At 39.7% G+C, this 9867-nt stretch overlaps 1 long non-coding RNA gene across 1 annotated transcript; it reads right to left on the bottom strand.

Annotated features, from left to right (window-relative positions):
* Nucleotides 1–271: 271 nt before the first annotated feature.
* Nucleotides 272–1983, bottom strand: LOC110871504. The gene is made up of 3 exons (XR_002553795.2): nucleotides 1779–1983; nucleotides 863–934; nucleotides 272–419 (listed from the first exon to the last, which is right to left on the bottom strand). It is a non-coding gene; the product is annotated as an uncharacterized LOC110871504 (long non-coding RNA).
* Nucleotides 1984–9867: the final 7884 nt, after the last annotated feature.

Below are 9867 nucleotides of genomic sequence, written 5' to 3'. Positions count from 1 at the left end.
AAGAAGTATTTTCTTTATACAGCCTGTGTAATACATGGGATCTTAAACTAGTTTGATATAAAGGAATAATGGCTAAGTTATCTTTAAAAGTCTTAACTAGTGAAATTGCTCCTCGCGTTGCGGCATAAATTCAGTATCGGTTCGTTACAGTATTTAATTGTCACACCCCAACCAATGGCGGAATCATAGGAGTGGGACTAGTTCGAGATTGCAAGAGACTTCATAACACTATTTGTGACAATATTTAAAACAACCATTTTCATTTCATAATCAAATTGTCAAACATTACAAGGAAAATTCAAATAACAACATGTCCATAACATAACAAACAAAATTGATACAACACTTTAAACCTAAATCGTCTAAATGTGTATCTAGGCATCATTGCTACTTCGTTTCATAGCATCATAATTCTCAGCCTGTAACATGTTTAAAATAAAGTTCAATGCAAAAGCAAAGGTGAGTATACAAGTTTAAGAATAAGTATAAGTATAAGTTTAAAAGTTTAAAACGAATCCACATGGCAACTTAGTTTATACAAGATCATCATACAAGGTATGCAATATTTCTAGTCAACCCTCTGTTTACGCAAAATGATACAATTCAACGTGACCTCTCATTCATGGGCGGTGCGTTACTCCTATAGCGCTATACATGTTAAATGGAGGCTCATATAAAGCTAATGATTATTGTATCACATTATAATCACCCAAGTATAAGCATCAAGTATAACAACATAGCATTCATGTATTTGGATTGCTTCGTGCATGCGTAAAGATTGAAGTTTAAGTGTAGTTTTGTAATTTAACATGTTACACCTCAAAAGTGGTAAACATAAAAAGGGGGTTTCGAGTATACTCACGGTTTTGCAAGCTTTCCACTTGTGAATCCGCGAGAGAGTTGTTGTTATGGGAGGTTGGAACACCAAGTCCTTCTACACGAAGAAACAAAGGCGTATGAGTATTGGAGGATAACGGTGGAATAAAGATTCGGAGTTTAAAACTTATGAATATAAACATATGAAAGCAATCATCTTTAACGCATAATGTTGTACATGATGTAACTTTAACATTTGACAAATAACCACTAGGTCATCATCAAAGCTTGGTTACTAGTATATTATATCCATTATATAGTGGATAATATAATAGCAAGAATATCATATATGTGAAGCATGAGGTTAGAGGATGAATCCTCCACTTAGGAACCTCTATTGTATCATAGAAATCATGCATGAGGTAGGAAGAACATGTCTTCCATTTAGGTACCTCCTTGTTCACCACTACACTTGTTGTCATAAACAACAAGGAGGGTCATGAACTTACAAGTAAGAACGAAAAATGAACAACTAATCTATGGGAAAACTTCAAATAGTGTGTGGATTTTCAAGTAGGAAAGCCCAAGCTTATCCTTTAATCATACAACATCAAGCTTCAAGCTTGAAACTACTTGTGGGTTAAACCCTTAATCAAAACAGAAAGTTTGTGAGGTTTTAACCTCTTATTTTACATGTCTCAACCTTGTTTTTAAGCCTAACTAACCATAGATATGGTTATAAGCATAAGGACATAGGTTTGAGATGAGTTTCCTCAAGTTTAATCAAGTTTATTAAAGTATGAAACAAGAACAGAAAAATCAGTCAACTTTGGAGCCTTTTTGGTGACGTTTGAGGGCCTGGTTTTCCATGAAAAACCATTAGAAACGTTCCTAAGGTTAATCCAAGCATGTAGGAAGAAGAATCAAGTGAATCGGATAAGAAATGAGTGACTTATGCTCACTTTTGTGTGAAGGTATGAATCTGCTCGAATCTGGAACTCAGCTGCAATTTGTGTGTGCTTGAGAGGGTCTAGAGAGTGTAAAGAATATGAAAAATGTTTGCAGGAAGCTTGGGTTATCTAGGGGATGGATTAGGGTTGGGTTGGTTGGCATTTAATATGATTAGTTGGGGGTTAAACGAATAAAAAAAAATAATTAAAACCAGCCTCCAATCTTGCGATCGGAAGGTTGTTTCCCACATACTTCTTTTATTTATTTATTTAATTTTTTTTTTGTGTTAACTTATGTTATGGTAATTGAATATGTCATGACATTCTAAATTATCACATGCTAACCAGTAAATCAATATGACATTAAATACAAATTGATTGGTAGTTATTAATTAAAAAGAAGAAAACTAAAACAGCCATAAGGCTTTTGACCGAAGCTACTGTCTACCTATCTTTTGTTTTATTGACAATTAATTGACGTAACATTGTGTGATGTTGTTATATATTGTGAATTGCGAACTTAGAATTAATTAAAACAATCCTCTAACATCAGCCACATGTTGCGATTTTAGTCTTTTTCTTTGGCATTAATATGTAGTATAATAATAAATGAAATATTAATATATGATAACTACTAGACTAAAGTGTGAATTTGGAATGATATATGAAGTTAAGTAATAAGTTTGCTTAAAATGAAAGTGTAGGTTGCGTATTGTGAACGTAGAACCGAGTGTTTGCACGTATAGGATATCTAGAATCACGTATTGGTTGTAAGTTACGCATGTGTTTACAAGGGTACGAGTACGTATCAAATGTATAAAATGATTAAATGTTTAAGCATGTAAAAACAAATTAAGTATAATTCGTATGCAATAATTAGTTTTATTACGATTGAAGTCTCGGATTACAATGATACGAAACGAAATACGATTACAAAACGAAATACAATTACAAAGGAAACGAGTTTTCGAAAATAGAAATACGATACAATTTTTCTAAAAATGGAAAGTATGAAAAAGCAGGGTGTTACAGTCTCCCCTCCTTTAGGAAATTTCGCCCTGAAATTTAGGAAAATGCAACGAACAGATGCGGATACTTAGTTTTCATATCACTTTCGAGTTCCCAAGTAAACTCAGCGCCGCGTTTTCTTTCCATCGAACCTTGACGATAGGAATTTGACTGCGCCTCAATTGCTTGACACCTCGGTCCATGATCTCGACAGGTTTATCCACGAAGTGTAGAGTTTCATTGATTTGAAGATCTTCGAGTGGAATATGAAGTCCTTCTTCAGCTAGACACTTCTTTAAGTTTGAAACGTTAAAGACAAGATGAATGTTGTTGAGTTCTTCAGGTAGGTCCAATCGATACGCAACCTTGCCAATCCTTTCGAGAATCTTGAAAGGACCTACGTAGCGAGGCGTGAGTTTCCCTTTCTTACCAAATCGAACCACACCCTTCCAAGGGGATACCTTGAGAAGTACGAAGTCACCTATCTCGAATTCCAAGGGCTTGCGACGCTTGTCGGTGTAACTCTTTTGTCGGCTCTTGGCTTTCAGTAAGTTGTCTCGAACCTGTAAAATCTTGTCCGTTGTCTCTTGTATAAGCTCGGGACCAGTGAATTGAGATTCACCAATCTCGTGCCAACAAATGGCCGAACGGCACTTGCAACCATACAATGCTTCGAAAGGTGCCATTTGAATACTCACATGATAACTGTTGTTGTACGAGAATTCGACCAAAGGCAAGTGTGAATCCCAGTTGCCACCAAAATCTTTTCTGCATGAACGAAGCGTATCCTCTAAGTTTTGGATAGTACGCTCGGTTTGACCGTCTGACTGAGGATGGAAAGCGGTGCTAAGGTTAAGAGTAGTACACATAGCAGATTGAAAGGTTTGCCAAAGGCGAGACGTAAAACGAGCATCACGATCGAAGATGATGTCAATGGGGGTACCATGATGACAAATGATCTCATCAGTATAGATTCTAGCCAATTTCTCGACTTTGAAATCTTCACAAATGGGGAGAAAATGAGCTGATTTGGTCAATCAATCAACGATCACTCAAATACTGTCATGACCAGAAGAAGTACAAGGGAGTTTGGTGATGAAATCCATAGCAATGCTCTCCCATTTCCAGACAGGAATCTCTGGTTGTTTGAGTAAGCTAGAGGGACGTTGATGTTCGGCTTTTACCTTTGAACAAGTAAGACATTTCGCAATGTAAGAGGCGATATCCCTCTTCATTCCAGGCCACCAGTAGGACATACGCATATCTTGGTACATCTTGTCAGCGCCAGGATGAATGGAATATTTCGATTTATGTGCCTCATTCATTAGAAAGTCTCGAAGGTTTTCACGATTAGGAATCCAGATACGATTGCAATAGTACAGAATACCATTAGATTTAGACACCAGATCTTTTTCAACACCACCTCGTAACTCGAAAGTGAGGCTACCCTCGTTAATAGAGGCATATTGGGCTTCACGAATGCAGTATTGAAGATCGTTAATGAGTTGGAGACAACGAATACTCTTCACATGAGTTTTACGACTAAGAGTGTCGGCCACTACATTCGCCTTACCAGGATGGTAGAGAATTTCGCAGTCATAGTCGTTTAATAACTCCACCCAACGGCGTTGACGCATGTTCAGTTCTTTTTGGTTGAAGATATGTTGAAGGCTCTTATGGTCGTTGAAGACCACACACTTAGTACCATAAAGGTAGTGTCGCCAAATCTTCAAGGCAAAAACAACTGCGCCAAGTTCAAGGTCGTGAGTAGTGTAGTTTTTCTCATGTATTTTGAGTTGCCTCATGTGTAAGCGATAACCTTGTCGCGTTGCATAAGGACAAAACCAAGGCCAAGGTTTGAGGTATCGCAATATACGAGGAAGTCGTCGTTTCCATCAGGAAGTGCGAGGATAGGAGCATTACAAAGCATGTCCTTGAGAGTTTGAAAAGATTCCTCTTGTTCGGGACCCCAAACAAAAGGTTTCTCTTTTTGAGTCAAGGAGGTCAAAGGAACTGCGATTTTCGAAAAGTTAGAGATAAAACGATGATAATAACCAGCAAGACCTAGGAAAGAACGAATTTCGGACGGAGACTTTGGTGCAATCCAATTCATTACAGCTTCGATTTTAGCGTGGTCAACGTGAATACCAACTTCGTTGACAGTATGACCAAGGAATTGAACCTCTTTTAACCAAAATTCGCACTTGGAAGATTGGCGTATAGACGTTCAGTACAAAGAAGTTGAAGGATAAGACGCAAGTGTCGCTCATGCTCTCCTTGAGTCTTGGAGTAGATAAGAATATCGTCGATGAAGATGATCACGAAACGGTCCAAGTATGCTTTGCACACGCGGTTCATCAAATCCATGAAGACAGCAGGTGCGTTAGTCAAGCCAAAGGGCATGACCACAAACTCGTAGTGACCATAACGTGTTTGAAAGACGGTCTTAGGTGTATCTTCTTCGAGGACTCGAAGTTGATGATACCCAGAACGAAGATCGATCTTTGAAAAGCAGGTCGCGCCTTGCAGTTGATCGAAGAGATCATCGATGCGAGGAAGAGGGTATCGGTTCTTGACAGTAAGCTTGTTGAGCTCACGATAGTCAATATACATACGGAATGACCCATCTTTCTTTTTGACGAACAAAACGGGAGCGCCCCAAGGAGAAGTACTAGGGCGTATAAAGCCTTTATCAAGAAGCTCTTGAAGTTGGCTCGAGAGCTCTTGCATCTTAGAGGGTGCTAAACGGTAGGGAGACTTAGCGACAGGCGTAGCGCCAAGCACTAAATCGATGCGAAAGTCAACAGAACGAGCAGGAGGCGGACCAGGAAGATCATCGGGAAACACATCGGGAAAATCACATAAGACGGGAACGTCGCTTATGCTTGGGCCTTTGTCCTTCTTTTCCACAATGTGGGCGAGAAAGGCGAAGGTTCCCTTGCGTAAACATTTGTTCGCTTGGATACACGACATAAGCTTGAGACCTTGAGAAGGTTTCTCGCCATACACGTGTAGAGAATCACCGTTTGGGAGGGGAAGGCGGATAGACTTTTCAGAAGAAACAACTTCAGCACGAACTCACCTAAGCCAGTCCATGCCTACTATGATGTCAAAGCTACCCATTTGCATAGGTATACGATTGATCGAGAATGTATGATCATTGAGAATCAAGGAACACTTAGAGAGAACGGAATCGACAGCGACGGATTTACCATTAGCGACTTCGATAGCGAAAGATCTTGGCAACTTAGAGCGTTTACACTTAAGCAAAGGTTCGAATTCTAACGACACAAAACTTTTATCGGCGCCAGTATCAAATAAAGATGAAGCATAAACATGGTTCACAAGAAACGTACCAATGATGACGTCATTTGCATTTTGAGCCTGGGCGGCACTGATGAAAAATGCTCAGCCTCGAGCTTGCTGTTGAGGTTGCTGTTGTGGTTGTTGTTGCTGCTGTTGTGGTTGATTGCGCTGAGGGCACACGTTGGCGAGATGATTAAGATCGCCACACTTGAAGCATGCTCGCACAGGAGCAACTTGGGTTGAACCTGGTTAGGAGCAGGGTTGGCAACAATAGCTTGAGGTTGGTTGTTTTGGGGTTGAGAGATGTTGCGGCATCGGTCCCCAAAATGCCCAAACCTATGACAGTTGGCGCATTTGCGGCATGGTACATTGGTAGGATGATGGTACAAACAGGTAGTACACTGTGGATGAGATCCAGTGTAGGCTCGTTTTGGTAGTTCGGTGTTATCGGGGGGTAACGACGGCTACTGTTGTGAGGGTTGAGGGTTTGGCAGAGTGATGACCGCACAATTTTGGCTTGAAGCCTTCTGCTTCTTGCTTCGGTTTTTCTTGGATGGTTGAGGAGGTGAGGGTTCAACAGCGGCGGTGTCGGTTGTGGCTTGGTGCGCACTCTTCGTTGCAACCTTGTCATAGGTTCCATGAAGAACGTAATTGTTGTTAAGTTCAGTGGCTATGCTAAAGGCATCCTCTATAGTTTTGGGGTAAGCAGAGGCAACATGGTTATCCAAGGAAGGTGCAAGACAGCGAATGAACTTGGCTATGGTTTTGGGGACGGAGTCGACCTATCCAGGGCAAGGGACACTAAGCTGTTTGAAGCGCGTAATCAGACCATCCGTGTCGCTCCCCTTCTGCGTTAGGTTCCAAAATTCGTTCTCCAATTTTTGGAGTTCGTGGGGAGGACAGAAGTGGTCCTTCATAAGCTTCTTAAGCTCATCCCAAGGTAAAGCATGTGCAACATCGTTTCCCTTCTTGTTTCGTTCGGTGGTCCACCATTCGAGTGCCCTTGAACGGAAAACTCCAGTTGCATTTAAGGTTCGTAGGTCATCAGGGCACCCACTCTACAGGTAGGTAAGCTCGATCGCGTCGAACCAATTCATCATGGCGGTGGCGCCATCTTTGTCTGTTAACTCCAGAGGTTTACAAGCCATAAATTGCTTGAATTGGAATGTCAGTTTGGGTTTTTCTACCTTCGAATCGATAGAGCCATGCGGTGAATCGGTGTTTGGCTGAACCCTGCTGACAATATCGGGTATGACCTTAGCCATTTGCTTAGCCATGAATTTCATACAATCCCTTTTTGACATGGAGTCGGATTTGGCGTTGGAGGTTGAACCTTTCTTCGACTTGGTTCTCTTCGGCGCGGAGTTGAACAACATCTAAGGATCGAAAGAGAAGGAAAAGGATGAGCCGTGATCATAAATTCAAAATAAGTTTGCAAGTTTAAACATGTAAGCATGATGTAACACGTATGGTTCACATAATTAGCATGAATTCAACAAGTATAAACACGTATGAATGCGTAAAAGAGTATAAATTTAATTTGTTCACGAGAATTATTATTGTTTTTGACTGCACGAAACGTGCAAATTGTGTAACGGTTTTGAAATGAATGAGGTAACAAGTATAAAATCACATATAAATTGAATCACACAAAAGAGAGGCTCACAAAACATAGGATTGTTTCGGGTAGAGAAACGTCGACTATTCCAAAGTGAATCGAAAGTCCTTTCAAATTAGAGAAACGTGCTTTGGCCTATAGGTAAGATACTCTCGTCGAGAAGCGATTAATGGTATCTTACCCTTCCAGTTAATACACGTCTCTAATCGATCGAAACAATCGAATCTTTGGCGAGATTAAAAATCGAGGGGTGGGACTTAATCGACAAGGTGCGGGTTTCACCCCTAACTTAACGATTTCGTACCCTAACGTGGTTAGTACTCGTCGGGTCAAAATATAATTTCAACACTTTGACGAGGGTCCACTAGAGTTTGAATTGGAAATTTACCATTAAGATGTGGATTTCACTCCTAGCTTAATGGCGAAATTTCGTGCAAAATAAGAATAAGCGGAATGAGAGTCGTTCAGCAAATTGTGGGTTTCACGCCTATTTTGGTAAACTCGTCTCTTTTGTACAAAGAATGTCTTCAAATCTTCAAGTGTATTATGTAAAATGTCTTAGGAAAGACATTATGTAAATATTAAGACCAAAAAGAAGAGAAAGAAGGAAAGTAGGAAGAATAAAATTTTAAGCATGAATCAAGAATGGTCAAAAATATGGTTCCTACTATAGACAAGGTCGAACATGGCAATTCTACCTAATTCTCTATAGTTATGGCTCTGATACCAATCTGTCAAACCCCAACCAATGGCGGAATCATCGGAGTGGGACTAGTTCGAGATTGCAAGAGACTTCATAACACTATTTGTGACAATATTTAAAACAACCATTTTCATTTCATAATCAAATTGTCAAACATTGCAAGGAAAATTCAAATAACAACATTTTCATAACATAACAAACAAAATTGATACAACACTTTAAACCTAAATCGTCTAAATGTGTATCTAGGCATCATTGCTACTTCGTTTCATAGCATCATCATCCTCAACCTGTAACATGTTTAAAATAAAGTTCAATGCAAAATTGTAGGATCGTGATCTGACCCGAATGAGTCGTTCAGAGGGGTTCTACTCTATTTCAGGTGCGGAATAACAACAAAAAAACTAGAAATAGCTGATTCTTCACTTAAACTACTGATTGTATTGATCTGAACACAATTACAAGCAGTCTTCACACTGGCAGCACCTCGGCGTGGAATACAAGGCAATAGTTACTGATTTCGCCCATGAGACACATATATATAGCATTCATATTTCGCTCCAAACAACACAGGGACCACAGGAGCGAAATCAGCAACTAAGGGTTTCGGGCGAAATCACCTGAAATGACCCTATGAGCGAAATCAGGATCTAATACTCATACATTCTCCTATTTTCTCGTAAAATGTTCCCTAATCTATACAATTCAATCTAAGACTCGATACAGGACGAAGTCGACAGATGAATGCACTAACAAAAATCAAAGTGTTGGGATTGAACCCTATCAGAGGAACACATAATTAAAGCTAAAACTGGATCAGGGCAGTGGATCCAGAATAAGCAGATGTTATGCTTCAAATCTCTCCCCTTGAAAGTGGTTTCAACATCTGCTGACCTCCAATCTACTGATCTTTACAAACTGCTGACCAACAATTGCTGCCCAAGTTAAAGACTGATGGAAGACTAAAGCTCTGCTGTTCAATCTACTGCTATGAGTCAAGCTCTGCTGGATATGTAAAGTGCTGCTGGGTTCACATCAGTGGAAGGATGCAACAGTAGTTTAGTTTACTTTATGAATTTTATTGTAATAACAGTTGTTAGCATAGCAGAGTTTGTATAGGTCAGATGTTAGAGTTTGTTAGGATGTTAGATGTCACTTTCATGGTGATGTCAGCAAAGATGCTCAGTGGTTTGTCTCGTGCCTATAAATAGAACAGTGCTCTATACTGTTCTATTTGCTCTTCACCATCTTTCTCCTACACGAACAAACCAATGTGAGCTCAGGCTGAGGGGGAGTTTGTAAGCATACATGCAATTGTAATCAGTGTTTGAAATAAATTTAAACATTCGGTTCTTTGATGAAAATGTATGTTGAAAGTATTTCTCCTGTTTGATTGTGTGCAAAGTTTGTTATCATTCATATTCCGCTGCATTTATCATTCATCTTCTTCTTAATTCAAACGTAAA

The sequence above is a fragment of the Helianthus annuus genome, chromosome 8 (assembly GCF_002127325.2).
Source record: "Helianthus annuus cultivar XRQ/B chromosome 8, HanXRQr2.0-SUNRISE, whole genome shotgun sequence".
Lineage (NCBI taxonomy): Eukaryota > Viridiplantae > Streptophyta > Magnoliopsida > Asterales > Asteraceae > Helianthus > Helianthus annuus.
Note: the sequence above shows the minus strand (reverse complement) of the source record. Positions and strands in the feature narration are given on the sequence as shown.